Source organism: Rhipicephalus microplus, chromosome X, assembly GCF_043290135.1.
Source record: "Rhipicephalus microplus isolate Deutch F79 chromosome X, USDA_Rmic, whole genome shotgun sequence".
Taxonomy (NCBI): Eukaryota; Metazoa; Arthropoda; class Arachnida; order Ixodida; family Ixodidae; genus Rhipicephalus; species Rhipicephalus microplus.
The window spans coordinates 238,762,802-238,790,466 of record NC_134710.1 but is presented as its reverse complement, the minus strand read 5'-3'; the positions used below and the strand labels follow the sequence as shown (position 1 = coordinate 238,790,466).

Sequence of the window (27,665 nt, the reverse complement as noted above, 5' to 3'; positions counted from 1 at the left end):
AGAGCTTCACAGTGCATATTGAAATTACTGTGCGATATTTGAAAAAACTATGACCTTCAATTTCTGTTATATAACAAGAACTTGATTAACTTTAGCCTCTTTCTAACTACGCAGGGGCGCGGAAAGAAACGCAAAAAGCCACACTCTGTTTTTATTGTGGTCTCACCTTGGTGGCAATTAAAAAATGCTTGTGTGGTCGTCGTTAGTGTCATGAGTGACTCTAGTGACTATTTCTTATAATATACACCTTATACACTTCAGCAGAAATGCCAGGCATCAAAAGGGACAGATGCCGGTGTTCGCGTTTGTTTCCGTTGCTCCTATAGAATACTAAATATGTATTGTGTGCACATAAGTATACGTGACGCTGTCAGTTTGGGACATAAACTGCTCACTCACGTGCACACTTGTAAAATATACAAGGCGAAATGAGCCATGACAAGCAAAATTCACATTCCTTGTCAACCATCACACCAGCACGCTGAAGAGCTTCGTCGACTAGCAAGGTTCAGAAGCCTCTGGTAAAACGTCAGCTTTTACTGAACCAACCAGCGATGTCCGAAGCCACCAATGCATTTTCCTCTATTTGGGTGACCTATATAATTTGAGACTGCTTTGTTTGCCTCCATACCAGCCCTCTCCTCCTCCCTCCGCACCTTTTATTCATTCTACGGGTTGAGAACGTCCAGCCAGTCATTCTAACAACAGGAAAATCATTCAGAAATGCAAATAGCTTTACAACTGCAATGGACAGCAAGTCGTTTTATGTATACGATATATAGCTTCACTGTTACAAGGGCTCAATACAGGATCTTCAGGTTGTATCAAGTCACACAAATCTCGTATCGTGAAAATGGCAAGCATATTAGATCACTCCTCAGCAAGTGATGATCTATTCCACCATTATCCACGCCCATTCTTACAAAAAAAGGCGTGTATATCATTGTGGACAAAGCAACGGTCCTTTGCGCGTGCACGGAAATCATCATCTTTAACCTGCAATCGATCACTTCATCCTCTTCATCACCCTCATCCTCCTGTGCTTCGCTCTCAGAACATGTTCACTGATTTGCCGGCGTTGTTTGTAATAATCCTGATTGGTAAGAAAACGAGTACACAAAGAGCGAGACAGAAAGAGAGAGAAAAAAAAATGAGAGTAATAAACAGACTGTTCATGAGACGGGATTCGTACCCGCGTACCCACGACCTGAAGGCGAGTTAATTGACCACTCTGCTATCCAGACACGCTAGTAGAGCGCATAATAGCCTTGTATACCAAGTACAGAAAGAAGGTGGGGAAGAGAAGTGAGCGTGAGGAGGAGGGAGAGAAATAGGGGAAAAAGTAAAGCGTAGTATAGAAAAAATGAGAGAGAGAAATAACTTGAGAGAATGAAATACAGAAAGAGAAAGATCGAGAGCAAGTCAAAATCTAAGAAAGAGAGAGATACAAAAATATGGAAAGACACAGGAAGCAAATTAGAAACTCAGAAAGAAAGAGAGGAAAGGGGAAGACAGCTTGTAGCTCTTGTACAGGAAGAAAAGCAAGAAAGAGAAAGAGAGAACTGAAAACGATAACAGAAAACTACACAGAATAAACAGAGTTGAAAAGAAAAAAAAGAGAGCAAAGTAGAAATAAAGAAGAAACTGAAGAGAAACATAAAAGGCCACCCAGCACCGCACTTCCTCCAGGCTTGGCAACACTGCTGCGAAGTTGCCTCATTTTTGCCATCATTGCTGCTGCCACTGCCACTGTAAAATGAAATAAAAGGGGACGAACTTCAGCAGATCCAGTTCGCCGCATCATAGCTCATGCACAATAAGGCGTATAGTGTTAGTTAAAGCTTGGTTGCATGTAGAACGAATGAAATTTACCACTTTAATGACCAACTTACCTTTCTATCATTTTAAACAGCTCTGCATAAGGAATGTTTGGCAAAACATTTACGGATCGTTCGCCTCACTGGTTCTTTTCAGTGGGAAGAGTGATGAAGCAGGCAGTGATTGAGAGTGTTGATCCGTCAGCGTTCGCCGGCTGACTCCATCGGCTACACGAAGGGAAACCCACAGTCACGGACTGTCGAGCGGGCGGCGCCGCAACCATGAGCCGGGCACAACCCGTCAATCGGCTCCTTTCGACGAGGCATCTCGCAGTGGCGCAGCCATAAGCGCCTGACATGCGCGGCTCATGTGTACCCTCGCCGGTGACGTGACCCTAATGGAGTGGACGTGGACATGCATTGCGGCGGCGGCCATAATGGCGCCCAAACTAGACGCACATTGACGTAGTAAAAGCTGCCATCATTCACCGAGAGCGACGAGATTGGCCGCAGACTTGATTTACCTGCAGGGGGCCGTTATCAGCGCAGGAATCAAGCCCATTTTTGCGACCGTAACCGAAGGCTTTTGGAACCTCGCCGCCTTCTGTGCTGCCGCCGCGGGTGACGTAAATTACATGACGCGTGCGCTGCCCACAAATATGCCCACTCCATTGGCGCAGCAGCTTTAATGCCCTTCATTCATCGACCGCACGGGCGTGACGGTGCCGCCGCTGCAGATGCTCGATGCATATGCAGGTTGCCGTGGAAGCTGTTCATTCCGAAGAAACTCCCGAACCGGTTTCCTTTCTCCTATTTACCGCCTTTATTTCTTTTGATCAAGTGACTTCTGTTTTCCTTTTGCTATTGGGTTTGTCGCTCCTTAATTTTTCTGTTGCGGTATGTATTTTTGCTTGTCACACATGTACTAGCGACAAGCGGAGACAGGCGCGATGTATATACGGCCGGAAAAGGCATGCAGCGCGCCGTGGAAAACTGAAACGCTGTTGTTATTCCAAAGGCAGACGGGTCGTACAGGAAACGAAGAGGCTGCCATATTTCACGCTGCCCGTGCATGTGTAATGCGGCGCGAGTTTTTCTCATCGCTCTTTTTTATTCTTTTTCTTTAAGCCATCCACTTGCACCGTACATCCGCTGGCGATGATCAATGGGACGACTGTTCCGCGCGACGTCGAAGGCATATGCTATGCGACAAGTGTATGCGCGCTCGGACTATCGTGTAATGGACGCGTTTGACACCCTTTGCGCGACGAACGCGGAAACAGGCGAGAGAAAGATATGCGCACATTCTCGACCGCAAGTCCATGGAGCAGACTTCGTTCCAACCAGTGGTCCTCGGAAGTAGCCTTTCGAACTTCCGTGCTCTCGTGTTCACGTAAAAGCTGCTTCACGCTCAATGTCGTTGTACGTGAAATTGGCGCACATTTTTTTTGTATACACATGCAAGGAGGACGTGCGCTATATAGCATGCAAATTCAAATGTGCTGCAACAATGATAGAGCCATGTGGCTATATAATGGCGGTACACGTGCAGAAAGCTGCGTTTACCATCTTCTTGAGGGCTCTTTTTTTTCCTCTATTCTGTATTTTTCGTTTCACCACGAGCTGGTTTGCGATGAAAGTAGCCATCGAATGGCTTCATTAAAGAAACTTAATGCCTCACGAATTCACCACCGCCATTATATAGAATCCTTCAAGTGCGAGCGGAGTTAGAGAGATTTGCCGCGTGTTGCTCCTGCTTTCTATCTTCTCTCGTCCCGACAACTCCGCTAAAAGACACTACGTGACGTGCGCGCGATGACCTGGGTCACGTTTTTATTTATTATCATTTTTTTGACTGCGCGATTCATCTTCAGCGTGATCGCGAGCCTGCGCGAAGTCACGTGGTGCTCTTTTGCGGCGGCCGCCGCAACTATCTGCAGCTCGCGATTCGAAAATCAGCCAATAGTCGAGAATTTAGGTATATGGCGTGGTTATCTGGGTGACATTATTGGCCGAGAGATCATAAAACAGTTTCTAGCTGATTAAACTACAAAATCCACAAAACGTCGCAATCGAAACAAGCAGAGCAGCAGAAACAGAGGCGGGGAGCATAGACGCGGCTCGTCTCTGCTCTCTGTCTTTGTTTCCATATACTGCTCTGCTTTTTCTGATTTCACCGTTTTGTAGTTTTTTTAGTATAATAAGTATGTACAAACTTGCCCAACAAGCAACTCTCCTAAAAATTTCTAGCTGACTTTGAGAATTCACCATAACTTCCAGGCTGCGTGCCGCGCTATAATGTTTGGCTCGCGTGGTTTCAGGAGCCTCGACTGTACCGATCAGCTGCGTTTTCTGATGAAGCTGGCAAAAGTGTTGCAGGGCTTATAGTCCGTTCCATCGGGTGAGGAGGACCGGACTGGCAACCAGCGTTTTCCTCCCCTCTTGAGCATGCAGACGACGCGGAGTGTATAGAGAGTGATGCTTGGATGAGTAGGGGTTTTCGAACAATTTTAGCACGTTTTAGGTAGTACTGCGGATTTTATTCTCTTTTATTTGCTAAGTATGCGGCACGCATCATCAAACGCGCAGCGGTTGCGGTTGCTTCGTGGCACATCGTTTGTGTTACGTGACAAGTTCTATATCGGCAAGTGCCGTAATATACCCGGAATACCCAGTGTTCTACTCTGCCAAATGACCATCGGATATGGTTTTGATTGACGACCAAGCATAAGTGGTCAAATACGGCTCTGACCGTTAAAGTGCTTAACATCTAAGCACCACTCGAGTCACCTGCGTTCTCTTCACTTAGTTTAATTTTTACGTGTCAGAAGAATGGCTTTGAGGAAAACAATTATCCTCGTAGCTCGGCTCAACACGGCGATCAATGTAGTCGATGCGGTTGTATTAACCCGAACGAGAAACCCGTCACATCGCAGCGAGGTAACCGGCATTACACCTTTAATTTGTGCTGCGCACCCACCTTGTGAAACTCGAACATTCACTGAATACTACATGAAAATCAAATGGCAGAATCCTTGTCGGGAGTGCACAACTTCTGTAAGACAGCGGAATGGATCGATCATGCACGATGTGCGATATGAAAGCCAAATCGTGAAAAAAAAAAAGGGGGGGGGGATATGTCACGTCGTGTTTGAAATATTCATACCTGAGGTAGACAGTTTTTTTTTTTGCGTTGTCAAAAACCATGTCTGACAGGTCCCGCAATGATCTATACAACATAGTTGATTCTCTTCTAATTAGTAAAACAAAAATTAAACCACATTTTTGTGGCTGTATATGGTTTCTATAACTGTTAATTTCACTGCTTAGCTTTGCGAACGACATCTAAAACTTCGCAATAGCAGTACATAGGAAACATTTTTTAATTAGCACAAAGATGTCTCTTATGTCAATCATAGGGTCGAGCTCGGGCGTGCTTGGCGCCTCATCAGCAGAAAAAGCTATTATTCTTCACTCTACCGCCGCCATAATGCAATGTCACGATTCTAAAAAGAAAAAGAAGTGTGCTGGCATGAAAAGATCAGCACCACAATTTAAAGTTTAGCACCTCCCTGTAAACTGCTCTAATTTTGTACGCACTTGGGGGATAGTAAACAATCGACTAATAAGGTGTAATTAAAAGTCAAGCAAAAGGGAGACAACAATGAACAATAAACAAATGCCATCATCGCCAAGAGACCGCAACTGCGCGCTCACGTGCGATTGCATGTACGAGTGGAAGTCGCTGCGACAGCATAAACAAACCGTGAGTGCCAAAACAACCTTCAAAAAATATTACAGTCCAGGAAAAAATTCATTGTATTCTTGAAGGGTGCATGTGCTCACCCTGCTGGAATGGGTCGACATATTCTTACGGTTTTCCAAGAGAAAGAGTGCGATACCGACCACTTTCGGCACGTTGGCGCTGTGGCATAATATTATATTCGACCCTGAGTGGACAAAAACGTTTCAGAACATCTCGCAGACTCATTTCCTACCTGTGCTGCATCATTTGAGATGAAATTTAGTGCGCCAGAATTAAAAAAGAAATCACCTGCTACTGCAACCGTATACGAATACCTCAGGAACGGCGCCGTCCGCTAGGCAATATGGCGGTGCCCACGTTAAAGAAGTCTCCACGTAGGCAAGTTTTTGACAATAATGGCGGCTGATCCCCACTTTCATTGCATACCAAGAGCTGTTTGTTTCCCTTTTTCACGCCCACAAAGCCGAGGACCAAAGGCAGGTCGTCGTGAAAAGCACGTCGTCACTTCATATTTTAATCTCTGCATCCACCGCGAAGCTTCTTTATGGGGAGCCTGGAGGAAGAAGGGGGCGGTGCTAAGAGACTTCCCACAACCCTAGTGGGAAACCTATGCCTGAACTATTTATGTATAAATCAGACCAGTTCGTTGCACTCATGTAATATGAACTGTTGTAAAATTAACTGCGTTCATGACCAGCCTTTCTCTTTGTTTTGCCATGCAATGCCCTTGAATTGAGAAAGTGATTTGTGCAGAATAATTTCCAAGTAAAAAGGCAAGGCAGGAAAGTCAACCAGATATACGTCCGGTTTGTGACCTTGCAGTGAGAGTAAAGACGGTGGGGTGAGAAGTGTTAGAGTATGTCAAAATATTGCAACTTTTTAGAAACTTCGATCTTCGTAATTTACTGAAAAATTTTGACAACAATGTAGCAATTTACTCAAGTTCGCTAAAAATAATAATGTAGTGTAATTTCTGGAGATCTTGACGCTTGCCACCAAATATTTTCCGTAAGCTTTTGTTTGATACGTATACAGTAAGAATATACAAAACTACGTGAGGCATTTTAGATTTGCACGGGTTTTTAAGTATTTGTTTAGAATGGTCGCGCAAAGTTAGTGTCCGTAAGCCTAACCAAAATTTTCAGTTATCCCTTTTCGGGCTCCCATAAGAAAATGAAGTAAGCTAAAATAAATTCAGTTGAATGTTCGAGGCACTTCATCTAGGAACAAAATATACGTGTCCAATACTGTGTAGTTAGTTCAAAAACGGAAGCATTGCAGTCTTAAATTACACTGATTTATTCAGATGATGTGGCCACAAGTATATATTCATAGAAAACTGCTCTCTTTAATGAGTGTATCTTTCTTGGTGTTTCATTCGTGGTAATTAGATGTCTGTCGATAGCAAAAAAATTAATTCATTCATTCAGCCATTCAAAATAGACATGGAGCCATGACGTGTTTTTAAAGATAATTTTTTATGCCTGACCTGGTACATATCTCCTTCTTCTTTTTTTTTTATTCTTTGTTCTGATGCAAGTTCTATTGTTATTTGTCCTTCAACGCAGCCTTATGCGAAAATTCAGCCCATTCTTTTCGGGTGCCCCGTCTTTTGTACTTTTCACACAGTGTATGCCATTATTTCTTTTTTATTACTTGTGTACTTAGGCCTTAGCAGCAGTTTCTCATTTATTGTCATGTGCATTTCATTATACATAGTATACACTTGCAGCAACTCAGTCATTGAACTTTTATAATGATTCATAACCATATCATGTGCTCCTCTGCTCCAGACATGTAAAAAATATTCATGTATTAGATTGAACTAGTAACTAGCCACACAGGCTAATGGTCCAAATACTTTGTAACCACTTTTGTATTAAGTTCATTGAATAAACACTGATTGACTGATACGTGTCGCTGTCATTTTAGTAAACAAAGCCTTCATTGTAAGTACACACCAATCAGACAGCTCTTCATTTTTCCTCCCGATGATAAGGCACCATTATTTATAATTCATGGGAGTTTCGTTGATCCCCTAAGACCCACTAATGGTTACTCATCTTCAGCATAGTGACAGCTCTCGGCCTCTGTTGGACACGTTCAGTGCCGTGCGCCTCGTCACGACACATTTGGCGCGGTAGCAACACGGCTGCTGCTGGCGTTCGCGCCTGCTTTTCGCTAACGCTGATCGAGCTTGACACATGTTTTAACTGCTTGCTTTAGCGCTCCACTCGTTTCCTGGCCGGCCGTAAAACGAGCCAGGAGCCGCGTCGCTGACTGTTGACGAATAAAAGTCTTCTATTTTCGGCCCACTCGAAGCGGCCGCCTCTCAACGACGACTGAGTTATGCGGAGCGTCGCGTAGGGCCGCCCGGTTTGCGGCGCCGTGCTGCCGCGTATGTGGACCGCTGCTCATTCCAGTCGGAACCCTCTCCAGTTCCCTCCTCTTGAATCACTCTCCTTTATGTGCGAAAAGATGGATGGTTGTGCGATCTTTACAGCACACTTCTTGATAAATGATTTTGTGCCCAGTTATCGACGCACGCACTGTCTTTCTACTGTATGTAGTTCGCTGCACCGCTTTCTCTTCTTTCGGATTCGTTGTGCCAGTGAACTACGTTCAAAGTATAAGGTCGGTGATAGAAGACGGAACGAGCGTGTCGGGGCCATAAATAGTCGAAAAACTGCGGGTTGCAGCGGAATCAATGGTCATCGTCTTGTGGACGCCATTATTGAGCCGAGTCGTAATGCGGCCGGCATAAACTTAGACGACCAATAAAGAAGACAGTTTTCTTCATGCTGTCAGGTCGACTTTACTGTTACTACGTGGAACAGTCACGTAAATCACATTTGGAAGCGGAGTTCTTGTAACAGCAGCTTGTCCAACGATTTTCACATTAATGATATACATACTCCCTGCCCCGCAAGTCACGCTCACTTTGTGGAACATCCGTTGAACGATATTAACAGGGTACACGCCCAATCAAATACCAGGCTTGAGGATGCTCAATTCGGTATATATCCATGCTGCACTAGATGAAATTAACTTTTCTCTTTCTCCAAAGAAGTGCTGACCTTGCCATCAAATGTTGACCGTCTGGGTGGCAACTAACGACGAGAGCTTCTATCCATTCGATAAACAAACGACCATTTTGTCGCATGCGATTGCACGTTCGATTGCGATTGCCTACGTCACGAACTGAATGCGTAGGCGTCAGCCACGACCACGCATTCACGTGCGGCAAGTTCATTAGATAACTATATTGGTAATCTTTAACTTTTAGATATATATTACTTAACCTATACGAGTGAAGTGTGTTCGTTCACTGTGCAACATTCAACGACGCAGCCATACTGAGAACGTTCCTCTCGAAAGGGCATTCCTTCCCAGAAAATTCATGTCAGTCACGGTGCCATTTTTGACCTATTATGGCCCAGTTATTGCTGTTTTTTTTCGTTATAATTACTGGCTTAGTTTATATCCTTCTATAAGATATCCTATATACACATAGTGTGACTTATGGGTATGGTATGGTATGGAAAATCTTTATTTGGGCCCATTGGGGTGCAACAAATAAATAAATAAATGATAATTAAATAATAAAATACATAAATATTAGTATCTGCCTATTCCCCACTTACAACTTGTGGATATGTAGATAAGAACAATCAAATTGACAGTGCGAGGAGCAGAATTAACCGAAATATTGTTAGAGAAGGCATTGGAAGGCAGTGCCTTGAGCGGGGACATGTTGCATGTTCTGCGAACCATCATATATTCTTATGGCAATTGTAGAAAAGATAATTGAAGACGTGTGTTTGATTTATGACCATCATTTCAATTTCACGCACTGTGGTTTGGAGAGAAGTTTCTTAACGGTCGATCACTTTTTTTTCTTTTTTTACTATTTTTCACTCGTGCTTATTTGTATTTTCTGCAGCGTCATGTACGTTGAGCGTATGCATGAACTTATGCTCAGACGTTCAGTTTGAGGTGAAGTGCCCTTTGAGGCACTGCAGGTTAGACATCCGCTCAACGTCACCTCAGACCTCCCGCTAGGCAAAGCATACACGGCAAAAACAAATCGTAATCCGACCAAATAAAAGCATAGTTAGCCTTTTAGTTCCTAAATCCATGATGGATTCACACATTCAAAAATGACACTAATCTTCTCGAAGCCGGCAAACCAGTACAGGTAATGTAACGGCATATGATACTCGACCTTTGATCACAGGTCACTGCAGACCCACGTAGAGCCCTGATATCCGTTCTTAAAGGAAAACGATACTGGGAAATTTCTCCGGCGTCCAATAACCCAGAAGACTCAGCGACAGAGCTCCTCCCGCCTCACTACCTATATGTCGAGAAGCTCAGAAGCTCAGCCAGTAATCCTTCCGTGACGCCAAAAGCGCATTGACCGTTTTACATACACCTCATTGTCGACACTGCCAATTCCTGGCTTTCGCAGTAACGCAGAACGGGTTGGTACAGCGTGTCAATCGGATCAATTTAGCAGCCACTTGAATTAATTCAAGACACTTCCATGACGGTCTGTGACCCCACCTATTATGTAGCAGTCCTCTTTGGGCTCCATGCGTGACCTATCTGTTCGCTATAACCATACATCTATATGGGTTTTGTGTGATGGAGGTGTATGTTTGTCAACTACAGTTTGCCAGTTACTGAACAATCATTTCTATAATTCAGCACATACCGAAGCCACAAACATTAATACCGCATTTGTGAAGGTAGCCAGATCAGTTAAAAGGCTTTTTGCCAGGTTTGCGCACTGCAAAACAAGCAAGTGCAGTGCATAGTTTCCTCGACCGTGTATGTAAGTTATAGGAAACGCCTGCGCGACACGGAAACAGTATGCATACACCTAGAATAGAACACCACGCTCCCTTCTTTTTGGGCAGCAGCGTTAGTTATCTACATAGAGCAAGGCGCGAGCTTTAATATAAAGAAGCCTTCGTCATCAATTCATTAATGCAAAGACAATAGCAGTGTTATGTGAACGTGAGAGAATGCAGTTTATTTTGTTCACCAGGCTGTTCATGCTCGGAGGTGGGCGGTCACCTTCAATCAGGCAGCCGCGGACATGGGCTATTAGCCTGGACCCATTCACCAGCTCTATCTGGTCCTCAGGACTTGGGCTAGTCAGCTGTGCCTCCCACTCCTGTTGATGCTTTGGTGGGTGTCGTCTGCAGATTCAAAAAGAAGGAAAAGTTAATTCATCAAGTCCAGAGGCAGACCAGTTTTTCTTTTAATAAAATTTTATTCGCCTTGACCACCTGAAGCTGGGAGTTCCTAATACATTCGAAGAAATCGCTGAGACGCAAGAGTTTTCGCAGTTTATCAGACTGTCCGGCACCTCAGCGGGTAGGGTCATACTCGGCATGCTGGGACGCAACCCCGCGGTCGTCGGTCCGGTGCTGTGGAGCTGCCCAATGAAGTAAGGTCCAAGATTTTCATACCGTGGATGCCACGCAATATGCATCCAACCTACAACGCAGCACGAAAACGAGCAAAAGGTAAAGCTGTGCTCGCCAGTGCCCGCTTGGACAAGGAACGAGCCTGCTTCGTAGATGCCACTTCGTACGCTAAAAAAAAAGCGTTCTCGCGAGTGGTCGTTGACTGCGATTCCATGGTAATCAACTGCTCTACCATCCGCACTTCTAGCTGCAGCGTTGCAGAGCAGGTTGCCATTGCTCTTGCATTAATGGACGTTGTACATGACACAACTTATTCAGATTACAAGGCTGCTGTCAAGGCATTTCAAAGGGGTATGGTGGCTTCCCAGGTCCTACAGATTTTCAAAAAAAGTCAAAGACCTCAAAAATGACTCATTGGTCTGGTTTTCTGCACACTTCGGAACCATTGAGAGCTTCTATCCATTCGATAAACAAACGACCATTTTGTCGCATGCGATTGCACGTTCGTGAGCTTCAATCAATTCGAACGAGGAGGTGCACTCGACTTTACGAGGTTTCAATGACCATGTGCCGGGTAACGCGTCATCTCCTGGGTGATCCGAGCCTCTCTGCCCGTACAGCTGGATATGCAAGCACCATTATCTCTCAGGAAAAGTGCTGCCCCTGCCGCACTCTTCGCTGTGCAGGACCGAAGCTGTCACTCTCAGACTGCTACAAACAAGAACCTACCTGAGTCCTACGGAACAGCACACAATATACCCCGACTAGTTCTCAAGCCTGGATTGTCCATTGGGTGGTGGTTATGTGGACTTCGAGCATGTCCTGTGGGGCTGTGCCTTTGTCGGTCCCCCTTTCTATCAAGAAGAAATGAACAAGCCGATTAAGGCCCAGGACCTCACCTCTCAAATCCTGGCCGTCCACAGGGTATGCGCGAGGGTGGTCAGGTTTAACCTCACTATCCCCGAGTGGGCCTAGCCAAGTCACGGTGAGTTAACTCGTGTCTATTATGGACCTAACAAAGTTGTTTCACTCACTCACCTTGTCGGATTGTGTAAAGCTGTTTCACCATAGATCCAGCAGCACTGCAGGCTTACAATTCAACTGAGAGATTCTAAAATTCTTATTTTTCAAGATGTTTGTGATGCTAGGTTTCGCCAAGTAATATGCTATAGGAATGTCACAATGAACAGAATATCCGCAAGCTATCAAAGCCCGCAGTCACAAAGATTCATGAACCGTTTTACTCTGTGATCACCAACGAAGGTGTGCAGCACATAGCACTGAGGTGACATATATTAAGGCGAAAGCCTTAGATGCCTCATCAAACGTGAAACTTGACCATTGGCGTCGGAGTCCTGCGGTGTCAGGGACGAGTGAAGCAAAAAAATTATCAGCACGCGATGACGTCACCATATGACGTTACGATCACATCATAAAATATAAAAGCATGTGACGTCTGCGCGTCACGTGATGACGTCATCACATGCCGTCGGAGCTCGGCTGGTCTGATCACGGAAACAATGCACAACTAGGTGAGGCGCACCGAATCTCGGAGGCAGTGCAAAACCACGTTAGGGGCAGAAAGCTTTCGGAAGGTGGGGGAGCAGAATCAATTGATAAGTAAGAGACGATGGCTTTCACCTTTGAGTAGCCTTAGGTGAATGCATAAGGGACTGACTCTATGAGCTTTTTCATGAAAGGTATAGAAATTCAGAGATTAAGGTTTTCTTAGCTCAGCGTATAGCAATTTCACCTCCGTTTGCGTGGGCCAGAACTGCACCGTGCAAGCTATTGAATTATTAAAGAAATAAATAATTCATTTACTATTTATTTGCCCTTTTCCGTGTTTTTTTATTGACCAGTGGTGACCAGTGTGGTCTGCTCACTTTCTGCGGAACATACCTGCTACGTATTTTTTATTAAATAACTATTCGGTGGAGCTACGAATCACGTAGTTATACGCAGCTTCGTTCAAAACTCACTTACGCTTGGAATGTTGCTAATGAAAAACTGCCACCTGCCCTGATGAGCTCATTATCAGTGAAGGTGGTTATGTCAAAGTAGATTATTCATTGCAAGTCTTTGATTACATGGCCACATATTTCTTACCATTGGACAATTTAAAGTCACTTTGAATGTTGTTAGCCTCTGTCAGCTATAATGTAATTCTCAACTCCATCAATTAGGTGTAATATAATTTGCAATTTCCTCGGTTACGTACTTAGCAAAGGTACATATGCATGATGGTTGCCAATGTAATAGCAAAGTCTTGGTTGAAGCTCATTGGTCATACATACTTACGCACACATCTAGGCGCGAGACAGACGTGGACAGAGAACACTGTATGCTGGTAGTATAGAGTGAACCAAATATCAAGCCGGGTGCCTAATACCAAGTAGGCAGTTGGCACCCATTTTCTCTACGGTGTGAATGTGATCGTCTTATTTGTGCCTGCATGGTTACGTAAGCCATTGTTGTACACGATGAGAAACGGAGCGCCACTGTGGTGGCCCGATGTAATGGGCAAAGGCAAACATCATAACATATGTTTGAAGTTTATCTAAAATGCGCAGTCCGATTTCGGCTCCCCCTTTTTTGCCTCATTGTTAGTTTACCTCACATGATTACCACAACTTATTACCGCTATTCCAGGCGTGCTGATAGCTCATAATTAGACCACCGGGTGACCCATTTGCACGTTACTCGCTCACTCGAAGCGATCGTTTCGGGAAGTTGCGAAACATTTAGTGTTCGTTTGCAAACAAAGGGAAGACCCTTCGGCGTGCAACCCTAAAATTGTCTGCGTCGAAAAGTAAGACGTGTATATGTACTCTGGCAGAAACTGTGAACATCCTTGGACGTTTGTTTGTGGAATATTCATTCTCAGTCTTGTCCATTATAACCGTCGTCACGGAGCGGCACCCCTGCATGAGGGAAGCAGCACGCATTATGCCACCCACGCACGAACAGGCTCAACAGGGCGTAGGAACGCTTATCGCAGAACGCGTGTACTGACCGCGCGAGACAACACATGCCATGTCGCCTCAGAGAGAGAGAGAGAGCTCGTTGTCACGCAGCGCAGGTCGTCACAAGCATCGTTTGACGTTGAGAAAGCACCGGGCGTGAAGCGAGACGTCGTTCTGACATACAACGTGATTGTTCGGAAAAAAGCGATTGGCCCGGTATCTGTGTCAATAATTGCCGACGACCTACGAGACACGCTTCGACGCCGCTGGCGCGTGTTCTACGCCCGACAAAAGCGGTAGCGATGAGACTTTTCTTCCTCTTATTTCCCGCTCGGCGAAGCTTCATAAATATGTCTGCATTTAGCCGGCATGGCTGCAGGGTCACGGTTCGGGTCAATGCTACCTAGGTGTCGATATTTGCCAAACTGCCACTTGTTTCATGCACGCCCCCCATTCATTCTGAGTGGCTGACAGACGCCGCGAAGTTAGTATTTGCATACAAAAAGGTCCCCGGAGTTCCTAGACTGCGGCGCTGGGGAAACATGCACGGTCCACAAGTACACGTTTTGCCGAGGGAAGCCTGTAGCCAGCAGCGTTCACGAGAGGAGAAACGATGGGCCCTCAGCGTGTATAAGTTGGCTTCAATCACGAACGATAGGACTAAAGGCAGCCAATTGTTATAATAATCGATCGATTAATCAACGTCACACTATCTAGATTCCCGACTATAATGGTATACCTATAATTTGTAGTTCAATGGAAACAAGTTCTCGCGCAAGTAATAAAGCTGGCAGATGAAATGCGCCTTGGCACACAGCTCGCAAAAAACATTTTCTTTCAGTTATACTTCGAGAAAATTTAAATCTGACTAGTATTTACAAAAAAAAAAACTTTCACAGTGATACTGTTTACGTTACGTAATACTGTTAACGTGACGTAATACAGGCAAGCCTCATGCTGAACATTTTATTAGCGAATGGACGCGTTTGTATACAGGTGAATGCTTCATGGCTCCCATGCAATGCATGACTGCTCCACACAACCTGCTTGCCTGCAGCCAAACAACTTTAGCGAATGGCACCGGTGCAAAAACTGTGTCATCACCTTCAGCCACAGATGGGCCCTGGTGTTTGAGCGTTCTTGCCAACCTCTACCGACACAATACGAGACATTTCTGTTACATTCTGTGAATATGAAAATCATCATGTAAAATTTTTGCGCGCTACAATGAAAGAAAGAAAGATGAAGAAAGAAAGAAACAGGACAGCACAAGCCCTGTATAACCAACTGGCCCTTCTATTAATATCATCCTCGCACTAGTTACAACAGGGCATTCCTACAGCCTTCCCAACCGTTGCGCAAGCTTTGAACTGCAACTGAGTAAACGATTACTGTTCATATCTTGTGCTGCTGCCCCCAATTTCAACAACATCGCCAGACTCTCCCATGAGTCTTGATTGGCCTTCTACAGAAGAAATAATCTTCGGAGCCTGGCTTCAAAGCAGATCGGCCCACAAAGCCACACGAGCCCTCCTGCAGTACTTCAAGGCAATAGAATTCAGAGACCACCTGTGATACACTTCATTGTGGGTGTTGTCAAAAGTCTCTCCCTTTTTCCTGTTTCTTGCTCCACTCTTCCCTTCTCCTTTTGTAATCTAGAGCGAATTGAACACAGTCTATTATCCTCCCTACCTTCCCTACCGTTCTTTTATTTTCTATATCTCTCTTTTCTTCCTTCTTCTTGCAAGTTAGAGGAAACTATCCACACGCGAACCTAGGGTTACACTTAACCACACTTAACCATTGGCCCATGGTATTGAGTGTGGCATCACTAGCTGCATTAGATTTTCACGATGCCTACTGCTACGCCCTATTTTTGACGGCTTCGTAGCAATTATTCACAGATGTTCTGCGCCAGAGCTCATCTGTTTACAATGTAGAGCCAACGACGCTCAGTGTTCCGATGCCATCATACAGGGGTACTTGCTGCTTCGTGGTGTCGCCGTGATGCGTTTTGCATGTATTGGACAACACTAGTGTACAACAGAGAAGGCAATGAACGCATAAACTGTGGTGTGTTAATCTGTATTTGCTCAAGTGATGCTAGCATTGGTATGAAGGTGGTTATATAGCTCCTTTCTTGCGCATTCCTCTACAATGATTCACTGTGGTAACATACATTATTGCAACAATTCCGAACAAAAAACCCAAACAAACAACAAGGTGAATATTACTTCGCAACTCTCCCCTACCTTCAACGTTAAGATGGTGCCTATTGGACAGGTGGAACCTAAGAAATTTGTTTCTTTTTCTTTTAATTTTTTATCAATGAAGCGGTCTTTCTCTGTCTTTTGTAGACTTGCTTTTCAGGGATAGTACACGCCAGGGTCTACAACCTTTTCAGGCTCAGGGTCAGTTAGCGTGAATTAAGCCGACACGGCGGGGCTCGCAAGGCAATTCAAATGGGTGAGGGGAGGCAAATAGAATAAGTTTGGCGAATTGACAATAATGTACAATTCTACAGTAAAAATACTGCTTATTTGAACTAAACTAGAAATATTATTTGTTTAATACCGAAAGAGCGTCTTTACAGTCAAGATACTAGTCGAGGTAAGTGGCAAATGGCGGCTTTCGATGTCGTGCCGAGGGCCGCATGACAGTGTTCTGCGGGCACTTCTCCCTCTTCATCACATACAGCTTGCCAGTGGACACTCATGGCCTTTAATGCACCAGTACAATTACCCCACTCAAAAGCTCTGTACACGCATTTAAGCGGCCAAACAGCAAACTCCGATTTTATTCTCATGAAAGAAAATGCATGGCCTCAAACGCATGATTAATTTCGCTGGTGAAATGAATTTATTCCGCTCTTTCTCCCGTTTTATAGTGACTGGCTCTGTGTTGCAACTGTCCTGTTCTGGCATTCGAGGTTTTTCCGCTAAGTACACTTGTTCTCACGTACCCGAATGGCTGGCCGCTTTCGACGGCCAACTGATCGAACGGGCTCTTTGAAATGCACGCGTTGTCGCGTAACGGCCTTATAGCGTTCTAATGTATTGGTGAAGGCCGATGCGTGGCAGATCGGTGAGCCACTGCCTCGCCCGACTGCTCCAGGCTGGATTGGTCGCAGAAACTCAGCGCGCATTTTTCGGCGAGATGCACATAATGTAGTATTCTTTCACTGACAATACGCAGCATCAGTGCCATATTATTTCCAACCTATCTGTGCTATACTCTCCCTGTTAGCATGACACTTAGATGTCTGCCACTACTTTGACGATTACCTAGTTTTGTTCAGAAATAAAACTTGTCTTTCCCCTCTCCTCTGTTTTTCTTTCTCCCGTAGCGCTTATCAGTTGCGACTTATAAGAAAGTGGGCAATAAAAAACAAATGGTTATATTATTTCAGCCCTCAGCCTTCTTACCATGTTTATTCATGAATAATTTTTGCACTGGAAAAATATCCTTCTGAAAGAACGGTATAGGAGTACCGGCATGAAAATCGACGAGGTAATAGGAGGATTCAAATCGGCAAATAATCGTTGAATTACCAAAAGTTCTTGTGATTGACCTTATAACAAAGAAGGCGGCGTAGCACACCAAGCCCGTTCCCCCCCTCCTCCCACATTGTCCATGACATACATAGCACAAAGGGACACTCAACCCCATCTGCCTGCCCGGCCCCCACTTCAGACCAAAAAAGTGCCCCCCCCCCCCCCGAAAAAAAATGTCTGGCTACGCTCCTGGTCCCAATATGACATGGAACAGTTGCGAAGCATATATATTTTGTTTGTACGGCCTACAGAGTGCCATTGCTACATTCAGGAAATATTTTGAAAGTAGTGTCAAAAACGTCGCTCTCTGAAGCGTTTATATACAAAAAAAAGAGTTGCTAGCGGAAGTACTTAAGGTGATAGCGTTAAATAATAAGTACACTGTCGATGTGCTACATAGAAAACAATACACAACCGCCTAGTGGTCCATGAAAAAACCAAACTTGTGTGGTCTGCTTCCTGAATGCCACCGATTTTCACTATATATGGAGTGACTGTTCTCTATGCAACCGCCTTTATCACCTTAATTCATGGGCTATACGCAATTAGTGAACATATATTTATAATTATAGGTGTGTAGTGCGGTTGCCTTACTCGGTATAATTGCAGCTTGTGCCCACGTCAGGGTCTTGAAGGACGACTACGTGGTGTGCGATTCTTATTAAAGCGACGACAGTGTTCGTGAATCGTCATTTCTTTATTTTTTTTGTTTAGGAGAATTGGCAACTACTTTTTTTATCTTTGGTAGCACGCGAGCTCTATGTATTGTAGCTGGCTATTCTTGGCCGCACTTATGGAACTCACATTTTTGCACCGAGGGGACTACACCGATGACGGCGGTATGGATGGGTGCCTGCAAGAACGGAAAAGAGAGGAGAAAGGAGGGTATGGTGCAACGTATCATTAATACGGCCTAAGTAATGTTTTTCGCCTTGAGTAGTATGTGATACACTCTTGCCCTTCGGCCATGCAACCATATATCTAGACTGAATATTAATGTTTGTGTCAAAGCCTCATGTAGAACGTCATTGAAAAACCACAAAACTGCGCACCCTGAGGCGCGTCAATAAGTGACCAGAACACGAAATATGAAGGTGATCTAGTCTGAAGGATGCTTTAACACTGTTTACCTTAGGCGCTGGCAACAAATCAAAATGAAGTAAAAAACGAAAATGAAGTTAGTTTTGTAGCTGATAAGAGAAAGGAAAGAAAAAAGGAATGCCTGCCTGCAATCTATATACTTGCGCGCTAATGTTAAATACATGTTTATTTATTTTACATGGGGTCATTTAGTCATTTTCGTTGTCTTTTTGCTAACAAACGTACCCATACGTGTGTATAGGCATCGTGGGACGTAACAAACATGGCGAACAGATGTCCAGACTTTGAGCTATCGCCATTGCACGAGGTGTGTGTTCTGTACTGTGGTGCGCGTTTCGGCTATATCAATGGTCGTACCCGGCTCATACGATCTTTACAAGCAAGTTACTATCATCATGTCTCATGGCTGACAAGTACGACAAATGTCATCGTTACTTACTTAATTATGGTGCCTTGGTTATTATTATTATTATTATTATTATTATTATTATTATTATTATTATTATTATTATTATTATTATTATTATTATTATTATTATTATTATTATTATTATTATTATTATAAACATGCAGGGCCATCCCATTGTTTCTGCTTTCCACACGCCTCCCCATGCAGCATCGTCCCATGGCTACCTGTCTCAACTAGAAGAACTCCGGGCAGCAGTCCATTTTTAGAAACCTCTTGGGCTCATGGTGTAAGTTTGGAGTATTTAAGATGAGCGTACATTCTCGTGCAAAACTTGTTAAGAATTCAATTGTGAAAGCATTTCACGTGGCATGTTTAACATAGGTCGTTTTTCTTGTACATTCGTATACATGGGATATTTCAGAATAACCCAAATAATAACATTATTCCTATAGCCATAGACTTGGCTTCACAGGTCCAAAGAAGAACATAAAAGTCGCTCTTAATTTTCTGTTCGGCTTTCAGCGGGTGTCGTTAAACAAGGTACATGCATGTGCCACACGAGAACATTGCCTAGCAGCCTCCTAACCCGCTATGATCGAATCAGCAGATGTTCCCAGCGCAGTAACGAGAACAGGCAAGTATACAAACACACGCTCGCGAGACGCACAAGAGAGGGGCACAAAGCCGACCTCCTTGGACTGCCGCGCGACGTGTAGGCGACGACGGCGCAGTGCGAGGTACCGCCCAGTGTGGCTCGCCCATGCGCCATAAACGTGATTACCGAGTTCGAAGAAGGCAGAGGTGGTCGCACTTAAGATGCACCAGGAACGAGCTAAAGGACAGGAAGGGCGGTGTAGCGTCGTCGGGGTAGATTGGGTGGGATGACCAAGATCAGGCAGGTCATGAAAGCAGGACGTCCATTTAGGAAACTTGAAAAAAAGGATTTATTTGCATTCAAAGAAAAGTTAACTGGTCATCGTTGTTCCCCCTTCTCCGCCCGCCGTCTCCTCCGTCCTTTCTATCCCTCTCGTTGCCGCCCCTCTCCCTCTATCTCGGTCCATCAGTCCACTTCACGAAAGGCAGGGGCGGCCCGCAGTAAGAGGGGGGGATCAAGGGGGTGAATCGTCCACCCGGAACCCGACTTCCCCTCAGCTCTATGCTCAGTTGTTCCGGGTGGACCCATCCCTCCAAGAAGCAGCGACGAATCTTTCGTTCCCCGAAACCGCCGCCGCATTCCGCAGGGCCCAGCCGTGGCGCCAGCGCACCGTCCCGCGACACAATGGTCAGCCTCAACAGTCGCTGCGTTCGCGGAACTGAGTGGCGGCGACATCGCGCTCGCCTCGAAGACGTCACTGGCAGCGGGACGCAACAGACTCCTCCGCCGCCGAAAGACTCGACTCGAGGGTGGCCAACTGTCGGGTCACCTGAAGCGTCGAGACGACATGTGCAAACACTCGGCCTCTCTGGGCCTCAGCACTCGCATCACCAATAACCCTGTTCCAGGGATACACAACACAAGCACACACACTCTGGTCGGCGTGCCCGAGCGACACGCCCACCGGACGCCAAGACTGCCATAATTTTACCCCATGATTGCCCTCTCTTTCTTTCTTTTTTTTTTTGTGGTGGTCAGCCCTTGGAAAAAAATCTAAATGCCGTGACCTCAGCCGCGATAGAAACACATCAGTAAAAAAAGAAACAGCAACAAGAAAATCAGTGTTCGACTCTAAAATCCACGGCTCAGTCCATCGGCGTTCTTATTCTGGTTCCCCTTTCTATATTTGACCTCGAAGTTATACTCCTGTAGTATGAGGCTCCATCTCAACAGCCTCCCGTTTTTATTGGACATTTGCTTCAGCCATGAAAGCGGGCAGTGGTCAGTCTCGACCGTGAATTTTGTGCCTTGAATATAGCATCCTAGTTTTTGAATGGCCCACACAATGGACAAACATTCTTTCTCCGAGGCACTGAAAGCCTCTTCTCGGGGAGTCAGCTTCCGACTGAGATAGAGCACCGGATGCTCTTCACCTCCCTCGTTAAGTTGGGCCAAGACGACACCTAGACCTCGGTTGCTGGCGTCGCATTGGAGAATGAATTCTCGGCTAAAGTCTGGCGCGACAAGCACGGGCCGAGAAGACAAAGCTTTCTTCAAGTTTTGGAAGGCCTCCTCCCTCTCGGTGCTCCAAGTTACCACTTCCGGTTCAGGTTTTCGCAGGCTGTCGGTTAGCGTGCTGGCGAGCTCCGAATAATTTGGAATGTAGTGCTGGTAATAGCCTGTCATTCCTAGAAATGTTCGCACCTCCCTTTTGTTTACGGGTCTTGGGAAGTTGACTATCGCAGCTACTTTGGCTTTCATTGGTTCCCGTTTTCCCTGCCCTATGTCGTGTCCCAAATACGTGACACGGGCTTGGCCGAACTGACACTTCTCGGCTTTAATAGTCAGGCCCGCCCCTTTGATTCTTTCAAGCACCGTTCGTGTGTGCTGCCAATGAGACTCCCAATCATTAGAAAATACGGCCACGTCGTCTAGATATGGCACCGCAAATTCTTCTAGTCCTTCTAGCACCCGATCCATTAACCTTGAAAAACAGAAGGGTGCGTTTTTCAAACCAAAGGCCATGGTGACGGGCTGATAAACGCCAAAGGGTGTTACAAATGCTGCATACCGACTTGCTCGTTCAGTTAAGGGCACCTGCCAATATCCTCTCACTAAATCTAGGGTTGAAATGAAGGTAGCCCGGCTTACCAGCTCCACCCTTTCCTCTATGTTAGGCAACGGGTACACCTGGTCTTTTGTGATCGCATTCAACCTGCGATAATCGACGCATGGCCGTGGTTCTTTCCCCGGCACCTCGACCAACATCAAAGGGGAGCAATAGTCACTATATGCTTCTTTGATCACGCCAAGGCGAAGCATCCTTTTAACTTCCGCCTTCATTAAGTCCAGCTGTCGCGGAGACACGCGGTACGCCTTCGAGCTAAAAGGGACCTCTGTAGTCAGCTCGATATCATGTTGTACCAAATGAGTCCTTCCGAGCCTTTCCCCAAAACATTCCAGATATTCCTGAATAAGGCTCTTCAGATCCTCGACTTTAGCTGTACCCAACTCGTCTTTGTTAACTGCACACGCGATTATCTCTTCTACACTAGGGCCCGTGTTCCCAGGAAAACAAGGTACCTCTAGAGAAACCTCTTCTGAAACATTCATGGCGATGCTAACAATTGCTGCTCGCTCTAAAAATGGCTTCATTAGGTTTACGTGGTAGACCCTGTCCTCGCGTTTTCTTCCAGGTAATCTCACGGTGTAGTTTACTTCCGAAAGGCGACTGATAACCTCGGCAGGTCCATCCCAGTGGACTTCCAGTTTATTCTGGCGATTAGGCCTCAATATCATCACTTTGTCGCCCGGGTTGAATGATCGCGTCCTGGCATTTCTATCATAGTAGCGCTTTGAAGCGTCTCGCCTCGCCTCTAGGTTGCCCTTCACGATCTCACGACACTTATGTAACCTTTGCATTAGGTTCAACACATACTCGATCACACATTTAGGCCCCCGATCATCCTCCCACAGTTCGCGGACTAGCCTCAGCGGACCTCGAAGATTCCGGCCATACACCAGCTCTGCCGGTGCGAACCCGGTTCCCTCGTGTGGCACTGTGCGCAACGCAAATAGCGTGCCCGGTAAACAACCATCCCAATCACACTTCCTTTCATGGCAAACAGCTCTCAATACTTTTTTTAGGGTAGCATGCCATCTCTCCACACTGTTGCTTTGTGGGTGGTAAACCGAGCTATGCAAAATTTTAACGCCACATTTCTCGAGAAACATGGTCGTGAGAGCACTCGTGAAAACGGTTCCCTGATCCGATTGCATTTCGGCAGGGAAACCGAGGCGCGAAAATATAGAAAGCAACGCATCGACTACCTCGACCGAAGTTGCCTCCTGTAAGGGCACCGCCTCGGGGAACTTCGTTGCAGGACACAATAGTGTGAGAATGTATCTGTTCCCCGCACTTGTTTTCGGCAACGGCCCCACCAAATCTACAACAACTCTGCGGAAGGGCTCAGAAATAATGGGCACTTTTACCATCGGGGCCTTCCATTTGTCGTTAGACCTACCGGCTCTCTGGCAAGCGTCACAAGTCTTCACGAAATTCTGCACGTCCCTGAAACACCCCGGCCAATAAAATTCCTGTAGCAATCTTTTCTTGGTTTTATTTATGCCCAGGTGTCCTGCCCATGAGTGATCGTGACAAAGACTGAGTAGGTCCTTGCGGTATGGTGATGGCACCACCAATTGATCGTAGCACTGCCCTCGCCTATCTCGGTATTTACGATATAGGATACCGTTCCTCACTTCGAAAGAGATGTTTCTTGACGAAACACCTTCACTGTTTCCGTTGTTCATAACCGCTATACTAGGGTCAGTTTTCTGAGACAGCCGTAACGCTTCCCTGTCAACCCCTAGCATGCGCTCGTAGCTGTGCGAGATTGGGGCCAACACGGACCCCTGCAAACTATGATCTTTTCCTTTCGAAGGTTTCTTTCTTTTCTCAATTATCGGCTTCTTAATCTGACCATTTTCCGGATTTTCGGTCGGAGGAATAGGGATAAGTGCCTCGTCGGGCTTAACTTCTTCGGATTCAGTTGTTAACTCTTTCGCTTTGGCACCTTCCCCTTCCCCGTAACGCAGCTGCTGAGCCAATACGCGTGCTTTCGATCTCGTCAAAGCCATGACCTGGGCATCAGCAAAAGTGCACCCCCTGTCGTTGAGTAGTGACTCCGAGCTGTTCGAGAAAAGGTACGGGTAGCCCTCTGGTAGCCCACGGGAGACTGCTGCTACTGTCTCGATCGCTCCAAAAGGACCCCGAATGTGTACCTTTGCCATAGGTAAACACACTGAATCTTCGCTGACGGCCTGTCTTATCCACGCGCATTCGGATAAGTAGTCTTCACTTTTTACGTAGTTCGGATGGACTACGTCCATAGTGGCCGCGGAGTCTCTGAGTACCCTACACCTTTTGTCATTAACCATTAAATCTGTCGTGTAAGGTTTCAAAAGATCTAGGTTACTCGGGTGATCGCTTACGCAAGCAAACACTGGCCTACCTTTTGAGCAGTTTCGGGCAAAGTGACCTGTTTCGTTGCACTTGAAACATAGCGCCTTAGCTCGCGACTCTAACTCTTCTAAATGATTTCTGACCTCCTTTCTGTTCTTTTCCGGCTCTTTCAGCTTGCCTTCAGCACGCGCCGAATTTTGATTAGTTTCCTCTCGCTCTTTTGTTGCGCTTTGCGGTCCTCGAGTGTAAGCTTGGGGCCGTGGTGCAGGCCTTTGATAGTGATGTGCGCTGTTGATCGGGGTCCTGAAGCCTCGACTGGCCACGTACTCGTCGGCAAGCTGTGCTGCACTCCTAACAGACACACCTTCCTGCCTATCCTTGACCCACAGGCGCACGTTATCCGGCAGGGTGTCATAAAACTGCTCCAAACAAATTAGATCCCTCAGTTTACTTAAGTTATCCGCACCTGCTCCTTTCACCCACTCTGAAAAATTATCGCTCAGGCTACACGCAAACTCAACAAAGCTTTCACCAGGCTTCTTTCTTTCCCGTCTAAATCTCCTCCGAAATTCCTCTGTGGAGAGCCTGTATTTTGCGAGTAATGTCGACTTCACTGAACTGTATACGCCTGCCTCGGCTGCGCTCAGTCTGGCCACGACCTGCGAGGCCTCACCCGGTAACAACGCAAGCAACCGCTCTGGCCAGGTGTCCTGGTGAAATGAATGTTTCTCACAGATCCGTTCAAAATTAATCAGGTAGAGACCAATGTCCTCGCCTGTTTTGTACGGCTGAAGCAAACTCGTCATCTTCAGGTTCTCAGTATGCGGCGGCGCCGCATCTGCACTGCGTGCTAATCTCGCCTGCTCTAGCTTTATTCTCTCGAGCTCAATTTCGGCCTGTCTTTGTTCTCTCCTTTCCTGCCTTTCCTTCTCTTCCGCTCTTTCCCTCTTTTCTTCCTCCCTTTGTTTCTTCTCCTCACATATCTTTTCCCAGGCCTCGCTGAGCTCGTCCTCCTCGAAACCCCCTTCGATTATCGCACTGCGAATTTCGGGCTTCCTTAACCTGCTATTGATATCCAAGCTGAGCTCTACTGCTAACAGCAACAGCTCTTCTTTCTTTAACACTCCGATATCCATATCTTCACAAGAGCCAACCAATACTTCTGCAATATTCACCGCACACTTGTGGCGGCCCTTCAGAGCCAATTGCCCGATAGAACCCTGTTCTTATCGTCCGGCAAAACGTGATCGCTCAAGCACTCACCTAACCTCGAGCTGCCGAAGGCCGTGTCTCCCGGAGCCACGTTCCCAGGTCCGCCGATCCCAGATCGTCGGGTCTGCCTTCTGCTGCTCGTCCTTAGTTTCCGGTAGTCGTTACTGCGACGGTTGTGCCTCCCGGAGCCACGAAGTCTCGCTCTGCCGATCCCGGATCCGCAGAAGTCGATCTTCCGTCCGCAGCTACTTCCAACCTCGAGCTGGCGAAGGACGTGTCTCCCAGAGCCACGTTCACAGGACCGCCGATCCCAGATCGTCTGGTCTGCCTTCTGCTGCTCGTCCTTAGTTTCCTGGAGTCGTCCAAAACTTCATGCCGTTACTGCGACGGTTGTGCCTCCCGGAGCCACGAGGTCTCGTTCTGCTGATCCCGGATCCACAGAAGTCGATCTTCCGTCCGCAGTTTTCTGCATGCCTTTTCTTGATTCCACCGCTGCCATCCAGTTTGTAGCGTCGTCGGGGTAGATTGGGTGGGATGACCAAGATCAGGCAGGTCATGAAAGCAGGACGTCCATTTAGGAAACTTGAAAAAAAGGATTTATTTGCATTCAAAGAAAAGTTAACTGGTCATCGTTGTTCCCCCTTCTCCGCCCGCCGTCTCCTCCGTCCTTTCTATCCCTCTCGTTGCCGCCCCTCTCCCTCTATCTCGGTCCATCAGTCCACTTCACGAAAGGCAGGGGCGGCCCGCAGTAAGAGGGGGGGATCAAGGGGGTGAATCGTCCACCCGGAACCCGACTTCCCCTCAGCTCTATGCTCAGTTGTTCCGGGTGGACCCATCCCTCCAAGAAGCAGCGACGAATCTTTCGTTCCCCGAAACCGCCGCCGCATTCCGCAGGGCCCAGCCGTGGCGCCAGCGCACCGTCCCGCGACACAATGGTCAGCCTCAACAGTCGCTGCGTTCGCGGAACTGAGTGGCGGCGACATCGCGCTCGCCTCGAAGACGTCACTGGCAGCGGGACGCAACAGCGGTGAGTGTGCTTCATCCCCGAGGCGCACCGCATGCAGCGAGAGCTATAGCAGTGCGGTGACGCCGCACGTGCATACATATAGGCGTGAGCCTGGAACCCATGCGGCATTCTCGGCCGGCGGCGAAAACCGCGAACACGCGCTGCGATGCCTTACCGAAGCAGCTCGGGACTTCCGTATATATTCAGATATAACGACCACGGGTACGGATATGCGACATTGCTCCAAGTTAGCAGTGACAATGATGCAGACGGACAGAGTGCATCTGCATATTTCCTCGCAGATATACAACAACTATTCGTATGCATTATTCTTCTTCAGAACCATAACCTTTCATTTTTCCTTACCAAATGTTTAAAATGAAAGACATCATCATGATTGCTCATACATATTTGCGCTCATTATTACTTTATGATGCCGCAAAAATATTTCCTACCGCATTATATCATTCGAAACTGACAAGGATGACATATTGAACGGCTGTGCAATAGAGTACAGAGCTGAACGTAGTAATATCGCATAGTTAGGTGAAATAGCCAAAAGTTGCTAAAACGCGGTATTGGACGCTCACGAGGCTGGCAACGTATACACCGTGGCGAAATGATGCAGGCCCAGATTTATGGGCCCAAATGAGGAAGGGGGTCGGCACAACCCGTGTGGTCTCGCGCTCCCATGTACCAATAAATTAGGCAACCCTGTAATCGGGAGGCATTACAGCAATAAAGCCCACGTCGTTCGCAGCAGCGCTGCGCGGGGGGTGGCCGCCTCCAAATGAAAACGAGCCGCATCGTGCCCCATAAAACTGCCGCGGGTGGCCGCCACGGAAATACACAGCGACGTGCGTGCGTGTAGGCTTTTCGCGGCGCGCAGACATCTTTAAATCTTAATGGGTCCTCAGCGGCTTTGCTTGTTAGCAGGGGCGCCTGCGGGCGGCAGGCCGACAATGAGCGCCTCTTTCCTTGAGATCCTTATTCCGGCCGTTTTCTCCGCGCGCTATCTTTTAGCACTGTGGCATTATCAAAAACATCGCGGACACGTCGGCTCGTAATTTAGGGGCCGCGCCACACGGGGCTCGCTTGGACCCCGCGCGCAAGAGCTCTGCATATCCTGGGCGCGCATCGGATGCGGGGCATATAAAACATTGCTCTCCCCGGCGGAACCCGCCCTCTGTTCCCGCACCACCAACTCGTGCCATCCGGCCGCCAGTGTGTGAGTGCGTCTCCAAGCGGCGCGCACAGGGCGAGAGATGATGCGCTTCGAATATTTATAGCCTCATTTCATAGCCCCACCAAAGCCGGACGACCCTCCGCATAGCCG

At 46.7% G+C, this 27,665-nt stretch overlaps 1 long non-coding RNA gene across 1 annotated transcript in view; it reads left to right on the top strand.

Moving 5' to 3' along the window:
* The window catches only part of LOC142776024 (uncharacterized), a 68,569-nt gene that overhangs the window by 27,711 nt on the left and 13,193 nt on the right, over window positions 1–27,665 (top strand). Inside the window, exon 2 of the long non-coding RNA XR_012887240.1 lies at window positions 19,216–19,337. This is a non-coding gene — a long non-coding RNA (uncharacterized LOC142776024). The remainder of the gene's footprint in view (window positions 1–19,215; window positions 19,338–27,665) is intronic.